Raw genomic sequence first — 15,365 nt, forward strand, 5'->3', positions numbered from 1 at the left:
ATCAGACAGCCAGTTCATTGTTTTGACCTGGGTTTGATCCCTGGGTTGGGAAGATGCCCTGGAGAAGGGAAAGGCTACCCACTCCAGAATTCTGGCCTGGAGAATTCCCCAGGGACTGTATAGTCCATGGGGTCACAAAGAGTTGGACACGACTGAGTGGCTTTCACTTTCACTTTCGAATAAAGGAAAAGAGTCAAGCGTGTATTCTGCCTGTGCTATGCAGGGTAACCAGATAGTTGCTGTGAGGAAATGTTCTGTACGTATATATACCATCTAACTAAAGAAAGAAAAAATAAAATGTCAGCACTTTGAAACTTCTAATGAATTAGTGAACCTGGGCAAAGGTCATTCGTGGCTGCTTATATCATGATGTGAGCGGCAATCACACAGAATACATCCCTTGATGAAAGTCCCTAACTTCATTTATGAAGTATTCTTGCCAAAAAACAAACACAACCCCCCCCCCCCTTGATTCTGATTAGGTCTGTCTGAACAAGAACTAAAAAGACTCTTGATGAGGGTGAAAGAGGAGAGTGAAAGAGCCGGCTCAAGACTAAACATTAAAAAAACTAAGATCATGGCATCCAACCCCATTACTACACGGCAAATAGAAGGGGAAAAGGTGGAAGTGGTGACAGATGTCCTCTCTTGGGCTCCAAAATCATTGTGGATGGTGACTGCAGCCATGAATTCAGAAGACAATTTCTTTTTGGAAGGAAAGCAATGACAAAGCTAGACAGTGTACTGAAAAGCAGAGACATTACTGACAAAGGTCTGCATAGCCAAGGCTATGGTCTTCCCAGTGGTCATGCATGGTTGTGAGAGCTGGACAATAAAGAAGGCAGAATGCCAAAGAATTGATGCCTTCAAACTGTGGTGCTGGGGAAGAATCCTGAAAGTCGCTTGGACAGCAAGGAGATCAAACCAGTCAATCTTAAGGGAGATCAACCCTGAATATTCACTGGAAGGACTGATGCTGAAGCTGAAGCTTCAGTATTTTGGTCATCTGATGCAAACAGATGGTTCAATGGAAAAGTCTCTGATGCTGGGAAAGATTGAGGGCAGAAGAAGCGGGCATCAGAGGAAGAGATGGCTGGAAGGTATCACAGATGCAATGAACATGAACTTGGGCAAAGTCCAGGAGATGATGAGGGACAGAGAGGCGTGGCATGCTGCAGTCCATGGGGTCGCAAAGAATTGGACACGACTGGGCAACTGGATAACAACAACAACATGTAACTACAAGTTTATGAGAAATCCAGGGAACAGAGGAACTTGTTAAATAACACCATGGGGATATACCCAGTGAAATTCAGATGGTGGGAAACTATAAGACAAAGGACCAGTTTCAACAGATTGAAAGAAACTGATAGAGATTGAGGAGAATCCTAGAGATTAAAAGAGGTTTAAGAGCTATTTCAACAATTGCAATTCATGACTTACTTGGATGCTGATTCATACAAACTCTGTGAAAATTATCAGTAAAACGGCACATTTGAACACGTTTGTGGTATATAGAACTTATTCTTACATTTTTAAGTATAGCAATGGTTTTTTGTGAGTTTTCTAAAAGAGACCTTATATTTTAAAGATATAAAGGCAGGCTTCACTTTATGGTGCTTTGCAGATATTGCAGGTTTTACAAACTGAAGGTTTGTGGCAGTGCTGTGTTGAGCAAATCTATTGTCACCATTTTTTCTTTTCCAACAGCATTTGCTCACTTCGTGTCTCTGTCATATTTTACTTAATTCTTGCAATAGTTCAAACTTATCATTATTATATTTTTATATTATTATTACTACTACTATTATATGTTATTATGATGATCTGTGATCAGTGATTGATCTTGGATGTTACTACAAATCACTGAAGGCTCAAATTGATGGTAAGCATATTTTTAACAAGAAAATATTTTTAAATTAAGCTATTAGCCTTGTTTTATTAGATATAATGCTATTGCATACTTAATAGGCTGTGGTAAAGTATAAACATAACTTTCATATGCACTGAGAAACCAAAATGTTTATGACTTGCTTTATTGTGACATTTACTTTGTATTCACAGTGATCTGGAATCAAACCTGCGATATTTCCAAGGCATGCTTATGTGCAGAAATATTTAGAGGTGAAATGGGAAGATGTCTGGGATCCACTTCAAAACGATGCATTAGGACGGTGTGGAAGATACAGATGAGGTAAGATTGGTTATGAACTGATAATGTCGAAACTGCATAATGAGTACTTGTGTGTTCGTTATTCTATTCTCTCTACTTTTCGTATATTTAGAAATTTCCATAAAAACCATTTTCAAAAAAAAAAATCTAAGTAAAATCTAATGTTTTCCTTCTCACTTAGTGAGAATAAGAGCTGAAATGGCCTGTAAGTTTCCCCTTTATCTGAAACCCCCCATCGCCTTTGTTACTTTCTCTGAGCTTATCTCCTAACATTCTCCCATTGTTCTTCCATGTGACTTTAACTGGCCTCCTTGTTGCCTCTTGAATGCCCCCTCCTGCTCCTACCCCCAGAGAAGGCAGTGGCACCCCACTCTAGTACTCTTGCCTGGAAAATCTCATGGACGGAGGAGCCTGGTGGGCTGCAGTCCATGGGGTTGCAAAGAGTCTGACACGACTGAGCAACTTCACTTGCACTTTTCACTTTCACGCATTGGAGAAGGAAACGGCAACCCACTCCAGTGTTCTTGCCTGGAGAATCCCGGGGGGGGGGAGCCTGGTGGGCTGCTGTCTATGGGGTCACACAGAGTCGGACACGACTGAAGCGACTTAGCAGCAGCTCCTACCCCAGGGCCTTTGCGCTTGCCAGTCCCTCTTGCTCCTCTGTCAGTTCCCAGGGACTGTTTTTCTTACTTCTCTCAGGTAGGGACTCTGCCAGTCCTCGGAGAGGTCTTCCTTGATTATCCCATATGAAATAGCAATATATGCCACATACAGAAATTCTTGTCCTTATTTGCATGCCCTGTTTTTCTCTGTGGCACTTGACATACATTACACTTTATCTATTTGGTTCCTTGATTGTCTTCTTTCTTTTTTTTTCCCCCTCCCCCCTCCCTCCCCATACCATCCCTCTGGGTGATCCCAGTGCACCAGCCCCAAGCATCCTGTATCCTGCATTGAACCTGGACTGGTGATTCATTTCTTATATGATATTATACATGTTTCAATGCCATTCTCCCAAATCATCCCACCCTCTCCCTCTCCCACAGAGTCAAAAAGTCTGTTCTGTACATCTACGTCTCTTTTGCTGTCTTGCATACAGGGTTATCATTACCATTTCTCTAAATTTCATATATATGCGTTGGTGTACTGTATTGGTGTTTTTCTTTCTGGCTTACTTCACTCTGTATAATCGGCTCCAGTTTCATCCACCTCATTAGAACTGATTCAAATGTATTCTTTTTGATGGCCGAGTAATACTCCATTGTGTATATGTACCACAGCTTTCTTATCCATTCATCTGCTGATGGACATCTAGGTTGCTTCCATGTCCTGGCTATTATAAACATTGCTGCGATGAACATTGGGGTACACGTGTCTCTTTCAATTCTAGTTTCCTTGGTGTGTATGCCCAGCAGTGGGATTGCTGGGTCATAAGGCAGTTCTATTTCCAGTTTTTTAAGGAATCTCCACACTGTTCTCCATAGTGGCTGTACTAGTTTGCATTCCCACCAACAGTGTAAGAGGATTCCCTTTTCTCCACACCCTCTCCAGCATTTATTGCTTGTAGACTTTTGAATTGCAGCCATTCTGACTGGTGTGAAATGGTACCTCATTGTGGCCTTGATTTGCATTTCTCTGATAATGAGTGATGTTGAGCATTGATTGTCTTCTTTCTCCAACCAGATGTAATTTCAGGAAAGTGAGGACTTAAATCATGGACTTCCCTGGTGGTACAGGGGATAGGAATTCGCCTGCCAATGCAGGGGATGTGGGTTCAGTCACTGGTCTGGAAAGATTCCACATGCTGTGAGGAAGCTAAAGCCTGTGCCACACAACTGAGCCTGAGTGCCTCAACTACCGAAGCCCGCGTGCCTCGAGCCTGTGCTCCACAACAAGAGAAACCCACACACCACAGCTAGAGAGCAGCCCCCACTCTTGGCAACTGCAGCGGCCTGTGCACAGCAACGAAGACAGGGGAGCCAAAAATAAAATAATGAATAAAAAAATTAATGACCAAAACTCTAATGCCTAAATCAGTGCTTGGCATATTACTATTTGTGCAGTTAATGAGTGCTTGTTTAAACTCCACTTTTCTTTTGTCATTTATTTTGAGTAATTTCAAATGCACAGAAGAGTAAAGAGACTTGTAAGTAAGGAACATCTCCTAGATATAACTTGTGAACATTGGCCATATTTGCTTCATCTCTTTCCTTTTTTGGCCTGAGTATTTTAAAGTATTTATAGTCAACATGACATTTCATCCTAAATAATGATCTCTAGGATTCTCTCTAGGATTCTCCTTAATCTCTATCAGTTCCTTTCAATCTGTTAAAAATGAAACACTACTTAGCCACAATACCATTATAACACCTAACAAAATGAACCCCAAATCCATAGTGCCATTAAATTTCTCCTTATACACATTTCCCCACTTGCCCCCAAAATGCCTTTTACATTGCTTCAAACCAGGACTCAGTCAAGATCCTCAAATTGCATTTGATCACATCTCATAAGTGTCTGCGTCTAGAATCTCTCTCGCGTCTCCTCCCTTTTTTCCAGGTCACTGAAGAAACCGGGTTCATAGTCCTTTTGGTGGAATGCCCTACTTCTTGTATTTGATTGCTTCCTCATGAAGCATTTAATTTTTCCCTCAACACCCTGTATTTCTGGTAAACTAGCAGCAGATTTAAAGACATCATCAGATTTTAGCTGAACATTTTAGCAATAATTCTTCCCAGGTGGTGCTACGAGCACCCTCTGTTGACTCACACCAGCAGGCTCATGACTGGGTATCTCATGAGTGAAGCTAAGATTGATCACTGGGTTCAGGTGGTGACAGCCTGATCCCACCATTGTGACGTTATATATTCTTGGCACCTTGTGAATATCCAGTCTCCCTTGAACCTTTCACCCCATGGTTTCAGCATCCATTGCTACGCATTGCCTGAGTCAAGTATTTCATTCAGGGTTGCAAAATCTAATGCAATCCCTCCTTCAACAATTATGAGCTGTCGTTCTCCTGTAAAGAAGAGCTTCTTTCCCTCATTGACTAGGGCAGAATAAATTATTTCCCTCTTGAGTGTGTGTGTGCTCGATCAGTTCAGTAGTGTCTGACTCTTGCAACCTTATGGACTGTACCTGCCAAGTTCCTCTGTTCATGGGATTCTCCAGGCAAGAACACTGGAGTGGACTACCAATGCCCTCCTCCAGGGAATCTTCCCAACTCAGGGACTGAACCCAAGTCTCACGTTCCCTGCATTTCAGGTGGATTTTTACCGCTGAGCCACCGGGGAAGCCCTATTTCCCTCTTACTGCTACTTTTTAAGGGTAAGGATTTGATGCAATAGCTACCTCCAATGGTGACAAATTAGTCCGCTCTATTCTGTTTTTTTTTTTCTTTGTTTTTGTTTATTTGGGTATCATTGTAAACTCATTGACCCTTAAAAATAGAGCTCAGATGTTTCATTCAAGTGCACTCATTAATTTAAAAAAAGAACTTTTAATTTGGAATAATTTTAGATTTACAGAAAAGTTGCGAAGATAGTATGGAGAATTCCCACAAGCAGTTTCCCCATAAAGTAATTCAATGTTATAATAACATTTTACATTCCCATGATTCCTTTGACAAGCTGAGAAATCAACATTGGTATACTGCTATTAATAAAACTCCAGACTTTATTCATATTTTACTAGGTTTTCCATGGACGTCCCTTTTCTGTTTCAGGATTCAGTCTAGGGTCATTCATTCATTCTTTCTTTTTGATGCTTAAAACTGACCTAACAGAACTAAATGGGAGCCTAGTGAGGCTGGGCCCAGATCCTCTTGACATGACCATGACCCCAGCTAGTTTTGTTAAACTTCTTTCTGGACCGTCAAGATGTCCCAAGCTCATCTGGATTTGACTTCCTTGACAACATTTAAAAAGTAGTTGATTTAAAGTGAAGGCTTCCCTGGTAGCTCAGCTGGTAAAGAATCCACCTGCAATGCAAGAGACCTGGGTTCGATCCCTGGTGTTGGGAAGATCCCCTGGAGAAGGATGTGGCAACCCACTCCAGTATTCTTGCCTGGATAATCCCATGGACAGAGGAGCCTGGCGGGCTACAGTCCATGGGGTCTCAAAGAGTTGGACACGACTGAGTGACTAAGCACAGCACAGATTTAAAGTGAAAGTCGGGATTTTCAGTTTTCCTTCTGAAGTCAGCAGATCTGGCAACTTGCCTTCCTGCTTGGCAGAAACTGGCCCAAGCTTAGTAGGGCTGCCCCATTTAGACAGGGCGTGTACCTGTGAGCTTGACAAGCCCCACCACTCCCCAGGACCGGTTTGTACCATGCCTTTATGTAAGCTGCCCTGCTTCTGCAGCCCTTTGGGTTAAGAACTTAACACAGACTCTGCCTCCCTCCCATCTTTCCTGCGTATGAAGTGGCGTCTAGGTGCCAAGCACTGATGTGAAATGCTGGGCTTCTAAAGGCAGACGAGGCAAATATTGAGGTCATTGGCTTGTTTGATCTTAGAGCCAGGCCTTGACCTTCTTCTACAAAGTACATTTCCCAGGCACCACTGCCACTGGCTGGCTGGTTTCCAGCCATGTGTGTGTGTGCGTGCGTGTGTGTGTGTGTGTGTCTGTGTGTGTGTGTGTGCGCATGCTCAGTTGCTCAGTCTTGTCCAACCCTCTGCAACTCCATGGACTCTAGCCCACCATCCAGGCAAGACTACTGGAGTGCGTTGCCTTTTCTTTCTCCAGGGGATCTTTCAGACTCAGGGACTGAACTCGTGTCTCTTGTGTTTCCTGCATTGGCAGGTGGATTCTTTCACTGCACCACCTGGGAAGCCCTCGTTTCCAGCTAAACTGAGCCAAAAACTGGCAGGAGATGGCATGGTGGGCTGAAAGGAGGAGCCAGAGCTCCTTCCCAACCTCAGAGAGTGTTTTCCAGCAGAGGCTGCGTCTCCTCCACGGTTTAGCTTTTCACTGGGCAGCCCCTGCTGTGAATCTAGCTCCTCCTGGATGGCCCCAGAGATGGACACACCTGCCCTCCGAGTATCCCAGCAGTGACAGCAGCTTCTTGCCATTGCTCAGCCCAAGGTGGTTTCACCATCTCCTCTTCTCAGCTCTTAACTCATTTGTGGAATCAATTCCTTGATGAAGTTCGCCCTGTGTGAAATACCTGGACTGGTTTCGATTTTTCTCATAAAACATACCTGGCCCCTGACCTCAGGGAACATGTACTGGTTCTTTATCTGCGTTTACTTGCTTTGTGACTCTTGGCAAATTACTCAATCTCTCTTAACTTTGTTCTGTCTTCCTGTCAGGAAAATAGGACGAAAATGGTATTTCCCTCATATTCCTGCTGTGAGGATGAAATGCAATGATGCATATAAGGTGGTTAGCTCATTTCCTGGAACCTAACAGTAAGTGTTCAAAAATGTGACCTATTATTCTAGGCCACAGTCTACAGACTGTACCCGACACTCCCCTCTCCCCTCCACCGACCAGGGGACACCAAGTGACTTCTTTGTCTATGACTCCATAGACAACGCAGCTTGTGTTCACTGAGCACCTACTATTTCCAAGGTCTTAACTTATTTACTCTTGATAAATGTATCTAAGCCATAGATCTTGCTCTTCTCCCTATTTTCCCGATGAGGTTGAGTAACTTGCTCAAGGTCTCATGGCAGAGGAGGCGTGATATGAACCTGTGTGGACCGCCTCTGGAGCCCGTGTCCTTTAACCTACACCGTGAACCCTCAATATGCTGCCCTCCATTGTTGCGGCAGGTAAGAAAGGGTCTCTTCCCTCAAACAGTGCACAGTCTAGCTGGAGAGACAGGTTTGTTCATTATTAAGCACAACGCAGTGCTGCACATGCCAATCATTCTTTGCGTGCCTGTGCGTTCAATCATTCATTCATTCAGCAAACTCTTGGTATCCATTATGCACCAATCTGTGCAAAAGGCTGGTGAGGACGTTCAAGGTGGCTTGGGGACCCAGACTTACCTTCTGTAGCCATGGAGTGCAGAGTGGTAACGTGGGAGGCTTCTGACATTTCCTCTTTTCATTCCTCCAAAGTACTGCCCTTTATTTTTCTTTCTTTAAAAAAATTATTTTTTTAATTGGTGGGAAATTGCTTTATGATTTTGTGTTGTACACCAACTCAAATCAGTCATAATTACGTATCCCTTCCTTCTCTCCCTTCCCTCCCTCACCCCCCACCATCACACCTTACTAGGTCATCATGGAACGCCAGGCAGCACAGCACTTTAGAATCAGACATAAGTAAGCTTTCCTCCTGCTTCTTGCTTTACTTGCTGTGTGACCTCAAACAGATGACTTAACCTCTCTGGGCTGGTTTATATACATAAAACTGGGGCTAATAAATAATAATAGTGATACCTGCCTCACGCGCTTAATGTTAAGGCAAGAAGATACAATAAAAGCAAAGGTCTCTTGGTTGAGTGCTGGGCACACAAAGACGGCTCAGTTATCTGTGGTTACTATTACCTGTTGATGATGATTGTTAATTGCCTGTAGCCAACAATAGAAGGCTGTTGCTCTAAATACTACACCCTTCAGCTTGGCAAAGTTCTGCTGGTCTAACAAACCAGATGCGTTCTTTCTGGCTTTCCAACTGACAAGTCTCAGCAGGATGAGAACAATGCTAGTAGGCAAGACAGACAGATACTTAGTGAAGACTGAAAGTCAGCTGTTGTTTTCCAGGTGCTGCGTAGAAGCAGTGAAGAAGCGAGCCAGAAGCTTTGTAGCCTTCCTCCTCCCTGCCAGAGAGCCCAGCCCTGCCTGGCTCCAGATCAGTCATGCCTAGATGGGTTTAAAGAGCTATAACCCGTAGAAGGTATGAATTTCACTCCACAAACTTGTATGTGTAATACATAAAATTGTTTACTTTTCTGTAACAATGTCATTCCTATTTCTGACTTCTTCTAGGAAACAGAAACTTTATCAGTAGGTTCTAAGTCTAAAGGTGAGCTACATGCTGAAGACGCTCAAATTATCTCCAGCATCTTCCCTGAAATCCAAGCACACATCTGTCTATTGACAATCTCACGTCAATAGGCATCTTTAAATGAATAATCATTCAAAACTGAACACTGACATTTTCTTCCCAGCACTGTTGCTCCTACAGTCTTCTCCATCTCAGTGAGGGCAACCCCATTCTTCAAGTTTTCAGATAGAAGACATTGGAGTCATTTAAAAAAACACTTTAAAAAAAAATTGGGGTGAAATTCACATGGCATAAAATTAACCATTTAATTAAATTATTATTATTAAAAGATGTTTTTGATGTGGACCATTTTTGAAGTCTTTATTGAACTTGTTACAATACTGCTTCTTTTTAAAATTTTTTTATTTTTTGGCTGTTTGGACTCTCTGATGGTGCACGTGGGCTTTCTTTAGCTGCGATAGGAGGCGGATACTCTTCCTTGTGGTGCACAGGCTTCTCACTGTGAAGCCCTCTCACGCTTCACGGGCTATAGGGTGTATGTGTTCAGTAGGTTGCAGTTTGTGGGCTCAGTAGTTGCGGTGCACAGGTTTAGTTGCCCCTCAGTGTCTGAAATCTTCCTGGGCCACGAATCGAACCTGTCTTCCCTGCAATGGCAGGCAGATTCTTATCCACTGTACCACCAGGAAAATATTCCTCTTTTTCTCCTTTTTTTAAAAAATGTTTTGGGGTTTTGGCCAAGGCCAGTTCCCTGACCAGGGATTGAACCCAGCACACCCAGGATCAGAAAATGAAGATGTTTTTGGACTGCTACTGTACTGCCAGGGAAAACCCGAAACTGACCATTTTAGAGCGAACAATTTCATGGCATTAAGTTCATTCGCAGTGTCCAGGAACCACTGAAATGAAGTGAAGTGAAAGTCGCTCAGTCATGTCCAACTCTTTGCCACCCCATGGACTATACCCTGCAGGCAGATTCTATACCAGCTGAACCACAGGGGAAGCCCACCTCTATCTAATTCCAAATATCTTTTATCACCCTGTGAGAAAACCCATACCCATTAAGCAGTCATTTCCCTTTCTCCATCTTCCTCTAATCCCTGGCAATTACTAGTCTACTTTCCGTCTTTATGGATTTACCTATTCTGAGTATTTTGTATAAATGAAACCATAATATGTGGCCTCTCCTGTCTGGCTTCTTTCACTAACAAAATGCTTTTGAGGTTCAGGCTTCCCTGATGGCTCAGACGGTAAAGAATTTGCCTGAAATGTGGGAGAGACCTGAGTTCGATCCCTGGGTTGGGAAGATCCCCTGGAGAAGGGAATGGCAACCCACTCCAGTATTCTTGCCTGGAGAATCCCATGGACAGAGGAGCCTGGTGGGCTATACTGTCCATGGGGCTGCAAAGAGTTGGATGTGACTGAGCAACTAACACTTTCTCTTTCATGTTGCAGCATGTGTCAGCACTTCATTCCATTTCATAGCTGAAGAATACTCTGGAGATAGTCTCGATTACTCTGTCTTTATACTCCACAATCAGCCAGCTAAATAAGCCAGTTGGCTACCTTCAAAATATTTCTTTTCTCTCTCTTGTTTTTGACCCCACCACTCGGCTTGGCTTGCAGCATCTTAGTTCCCCAATGAGGGACTGAACACATGCCCCTGCAATGGAAGAGTGGAGTCCTAACCGCTGGACTGCCAAGGAATTCCTCAAAATATTTCTAGAATGGATTCACTGCTTGTCATCTCTATTGCACCTCCTTGTCCCATCCAGACCATCGCCTCTCACCTGGATTATCACATTTTCTTGTTTCTGTTCTTCTTATCCCCAGACCCTAACCTTTCTGTCCAGTTTTCCTCTCCACGCAGAATCCAGAGTGATTCAGTTAAAGCTTAAGGCACATCATGCCCCTCCTGTGATCAAAACCCTCCAGTGCCCACGCCCTCATCTCATTCACGATCAAAGTTGACATCTCCCAGCCTCTGATCACATCTCTGAGTTCAACTCTGCCATCATCAGTGTTGCCGTCCCACTCGGGCCAGCATCCTGGCTCTCAACACACATGACCACATCTCTCCTACCTCAGGCCCTTTGTACTCAGGCTCTTTCTAGAATATGCAATTGATGGCTTTGGGCCCCTGATTTCCTTTACCTTTCTGCACGTTTCACCCTGTGGACCACTCACACCTTCATGAAATGGTTTCTGTTCTTGCATTTCTTGATGCCATGTGCTCATTTTTTTTTTTTTGTCCCTGCGTACCTGGCCGTTTCCTCTCAGATGGCTGTGTGAGCTCCATTTCCTCTGTGCATCCCTTACATGTTGGCATTTCACAAGTTTTCATGAAAGTCCTCTTCTCTCCTTTCTCCTCTCCCTGCAGTGAGCTCACCGACTCTCATGAATACATCAGCCTAAGTCCTTTCCTTAATCTTCAGACTCTGGAATACGAACGTGATCCTCGGTTGCTACACCTGCCATGGCTTTGTTGACCCTTGGGAGAAATTCCCTAAACCAGCTTATGATACTGTGCCTGTTCCCCCAACCTCACCCCTCACGATGGCTCCACTGCCAGGCTTGCCTTCCGCCCTCTGCAGAGCTGATTCTCCTCAGTGTACCGTGGTTGTCAAGGCTTTGCAGTTTTTGCTTATATTAATGTCTGTCTGCAATACAGCCCTTCCCACTCTCTCCTGCCTCTCTTCATCCTGTAACTCATAATATATCCCCTAGGTATATTTCTATATACAGAAACCACCCCTCCAGAAGTTTCCCCCGTTTTCCCAAGTCTGGGGCAGTGTAGACTGCGATATGTTCACCAAACTCTGGTTCTTTTTCTCCTTGGGCTCACAGTTGAATGTTTCCCAGGCTCCCATGCCTGGGATGGGTGGGGTCATGTGACTGAGTTCCGGTCAATGAAAAGTTTCTCAAAGAGTGAGGAACATTTGTTCAAGGCTTAAGGGCTTCCTCGGTGGTTCAGACGGTAAAGAATTTGCCTGCAACGAGGGAGAACTGGGTTCAATCGCTGGGTTGGGAAGATCTCCTGGAGGAGCACATGGCAACCCACTCTAGTATTCTTGCCTGAAGAATCCCCATGGATAGAGGAGCCTGGTGGGGTACAGTCCATGGGGTCACAAAGAGTCATACATGACTGAGGGACTAAGCACAGCACAGCATTCAAGGCTTAAAGCATATCCCAAAACCTCTCATGTCATTCTCCACAGTTTCTATTTCCCTGCTGTGCCTGGTGGATGCAAGGAACCCTATGGAGAACTCTGACACCCTGGGAGAGGGCAGTGGAGCCATTAGATAGAAAGAACCTGGGTCCCTGAATGACTGTGTGGAGCAGAGTCCCACTAGCCTTCTCCCCAACCAGCATGGGATTATAACATGAGAAATCAACTTTGTTGGGTTAAGTCACTGAGACTTGCTGGTTTGTTAAATAGCAGTTAGCCTGCCCTGACAAATATATTTAAATGAACTGTTCTCCCCTACCCTACCCCACCCCCATTCTCCCATATCATTTTTTTACCTCCCACCACAGCACTTATCATATTAAATAACAACAGCCTCTCACCTGTCTGTGTCTTCACCCGTGGGAGAATAGGGATGGATCAGGGCTGTCTTAAGTGTGAATGGGCATTCAGCTCAGCACCTGGAGTGTCACAGCCACTAAATAAATATTTGTGGAATTGCTTTGTGGCTGTTGAATTCTCTTTCCCTGGGTGCCTATTTTGGTAACTTGCCCACGACTGGGATTCCTCCTTCACCTCCCCAGTCCTTTCCTATTACTCAGGACCTGCCTTTGAACCAGCCCAATAGCTGGGACTCCCTGATGACACAGCTCCTGAAGCGAACCGCCCGCTCCCCCTCCGATTTCCCAATATTGCCACAGCTCCCAAGCCTGGATCTCCACCCACCTGTCAGGATCCTGGACACTGTTTGATTTTCTCATGCCTGCTGTCTGCCTTCTGGATGTCACCTTTGCGTCTGCTGGACTGGATTTCTTCTCAAGCCCTGGAACTTTCTTTGCGACAAGCTGAGGCTCTGGCAGTGGGGCAATCACCAAGCTATGTTGTTAGCAAAAAGAAGTTGGGGATAGAAAACAGGGTATATGAAAAAATAAAAAAAGATATAGGTACACTGGAGTTTGCATGAAAACATTTTTATAAGAACACTTCAGAAACTGGAAATAGCACAGTGTGGGGTGGGAGGAGAGTAGAGTCCTGGCTAGAGTCGGGACGGGGGGGGGAGAGGGATTTAACTTTTAATCCCTCTACTGCGGAGCAGGCTACATAATGGCTCCCTACCCTCCTCTCCAGCAAAGATGTTCACATCCTAACTCCCAGAATCCATGAACCTTGCCTTATGTGGCAAAAGGGATTTTGCAGATGTGATTAAGTTAAGGACCTTGACAGGGAGCGATTATCCTGGATTATCTGGGTGGGCTTAACGTAATCAATCACAAAAGGCCTGCTTACAAGAGGAATGCCGGAGAGTCAGATAGAGGAGCAGATGCGATGTTGGAAGCAGAGCCGGGGAGGGAGGGGCGAGGTGAGAAAAGAGAGAAATGGACAGACAGGCATTAAGCTGTTCCTCTGCTGGCTTTTGGTGCTTGTTTGGTTGCGTGCCTGTTCACATTTTCAGGTTCAAGACTCCTCAGCTTCAAGTCTTGGATGTAGGAGGCAGAAAGAAAACCCAAGGATTTCAACACTGTGCCTCCTGATCCCAGCATCCCTCTGTCTGCTTCCTTCTTTCCACCTGGCAGTCTTCCGGTATTTGTATTATATATAATGTCCAGAGTCTTTAATTACACTTTGTGGGAGGAATAGAGAGAAGGACTTCACTCTGAAAGTAAGTCACCAGTATCTTTAAAAAAATATATTTATTTAACTAAATTTATTTGACTGTTCTGAGTCTTGGTTGCGGCATGTGGGATCTAGTTCCCTGACCAGGGATCCATCCTGAGCCCCCTGCATTGTGGGTGTGAAGTCTTAGCCATTGGACCGCCAGGCAAGTCCCCACCAGTATCTTTTTAAGTTTTACCAGGTGACTGTAATATGCAACCAGAGTTAAGAATCACTGTGATCAAAGAGGGTATGGAGGTGAGGAACAGCACGATCAAATATAATTTACAAAGCACAAATACATATGCATAAAAAGCATCTGGAAGAAAAAGTAACAAAATGTTAATGTCATTGTCTTTGGGTGGTAGGATTACAAGTGATTTTTAATTATAACTTTTTATTTTGAAATAGTTTTAAGACTCACACAGGGAGACCCCATGTGCCCTTCACCCAGCTTCCCCCACGATAACATCTTACTCACTGTTATAACACTATTAATTCAGGAACAGCCATTACTCAGATGTCTCCAGTTGTTAAATTACATACAACTTTAGTATTCTCTATTTTGTTAATCTGAACATATCACCTGTGTAACAGCAAAGAATTTTGAAAACACTCAATTCTTCCTTTAGTGGATCTGAACCTTTTGCTTCCTAGGGTCTTTCCTATGTTTTCTCTTCTGAATTCATTTCTCCATCCAGGTCAGGGACACCCTCCACAGGACAACCAAGGGAAGGAAGGTAAATGGGACAGACCTTCACAGTCCTGAAAATCCATTCATTCAATAAATCTCTTTGACATGCCTGCTGTGGGCCAGGAATCAATGGAAAGTAACCTCTAATACAGATTTCATTGTCTATATTTAAATTTTTCTGTATATTATGATGTTTTGACATCTTAGAAGAAGTCTGGGACTTCCCTGGTGGTCCAGTGGCTAAGACTCCTCGCTCCCAATGCAGGGGGTCTGGGTTTGATCCCTGGTCAGGGAACTAGATCCCACATGCCGCAATGAAGATCAAAGACCCCACATGCTGCAATTAAAGACCTGGCACTGCCAAATAAATAAACATTAAAAAAAAAAAAAGAGAGGGAGAGAGTCTGGCTGAGGAGAGATTGCCGTTTCTGGGCAGAGCCAATTAGAGACAGGAAGAGACTCAGTCTTTCATATACAAGCGAACCCATCGAGAGCCTGGCTGCTCTCTCTGGCCCCCACACCATGTAATATTCCAGATATTATTATTCCAGATCTTAATCATCCCAGAGTCAGATACCAGGTAACTCAGGGCCACCCCTATAGCTAAGAGCCTGCTGAAATTATTTTATATTCAGACTAGATCATCCCAGTCATGCTTTCTCCTTGCTCCTGCTTTCTGCCTGCTGACCATACTGGGCTTTCC

This window comes from Capricornis sumatraensis, chromosome 3 (genome assembly GCF_032405125.1).
Source record: "Capricornis sumatraensis isolate serow.1 chromosome 3, serow.2, whole genome shotgun sequence".
Classification (NCBI taxonomy): domain Eukaryota; kingdom Metazoa; phylum Chordata; class Mammalia; order Artiodactyla; family Bovidae; genus Capricornis; species Capricornis sumatraensis.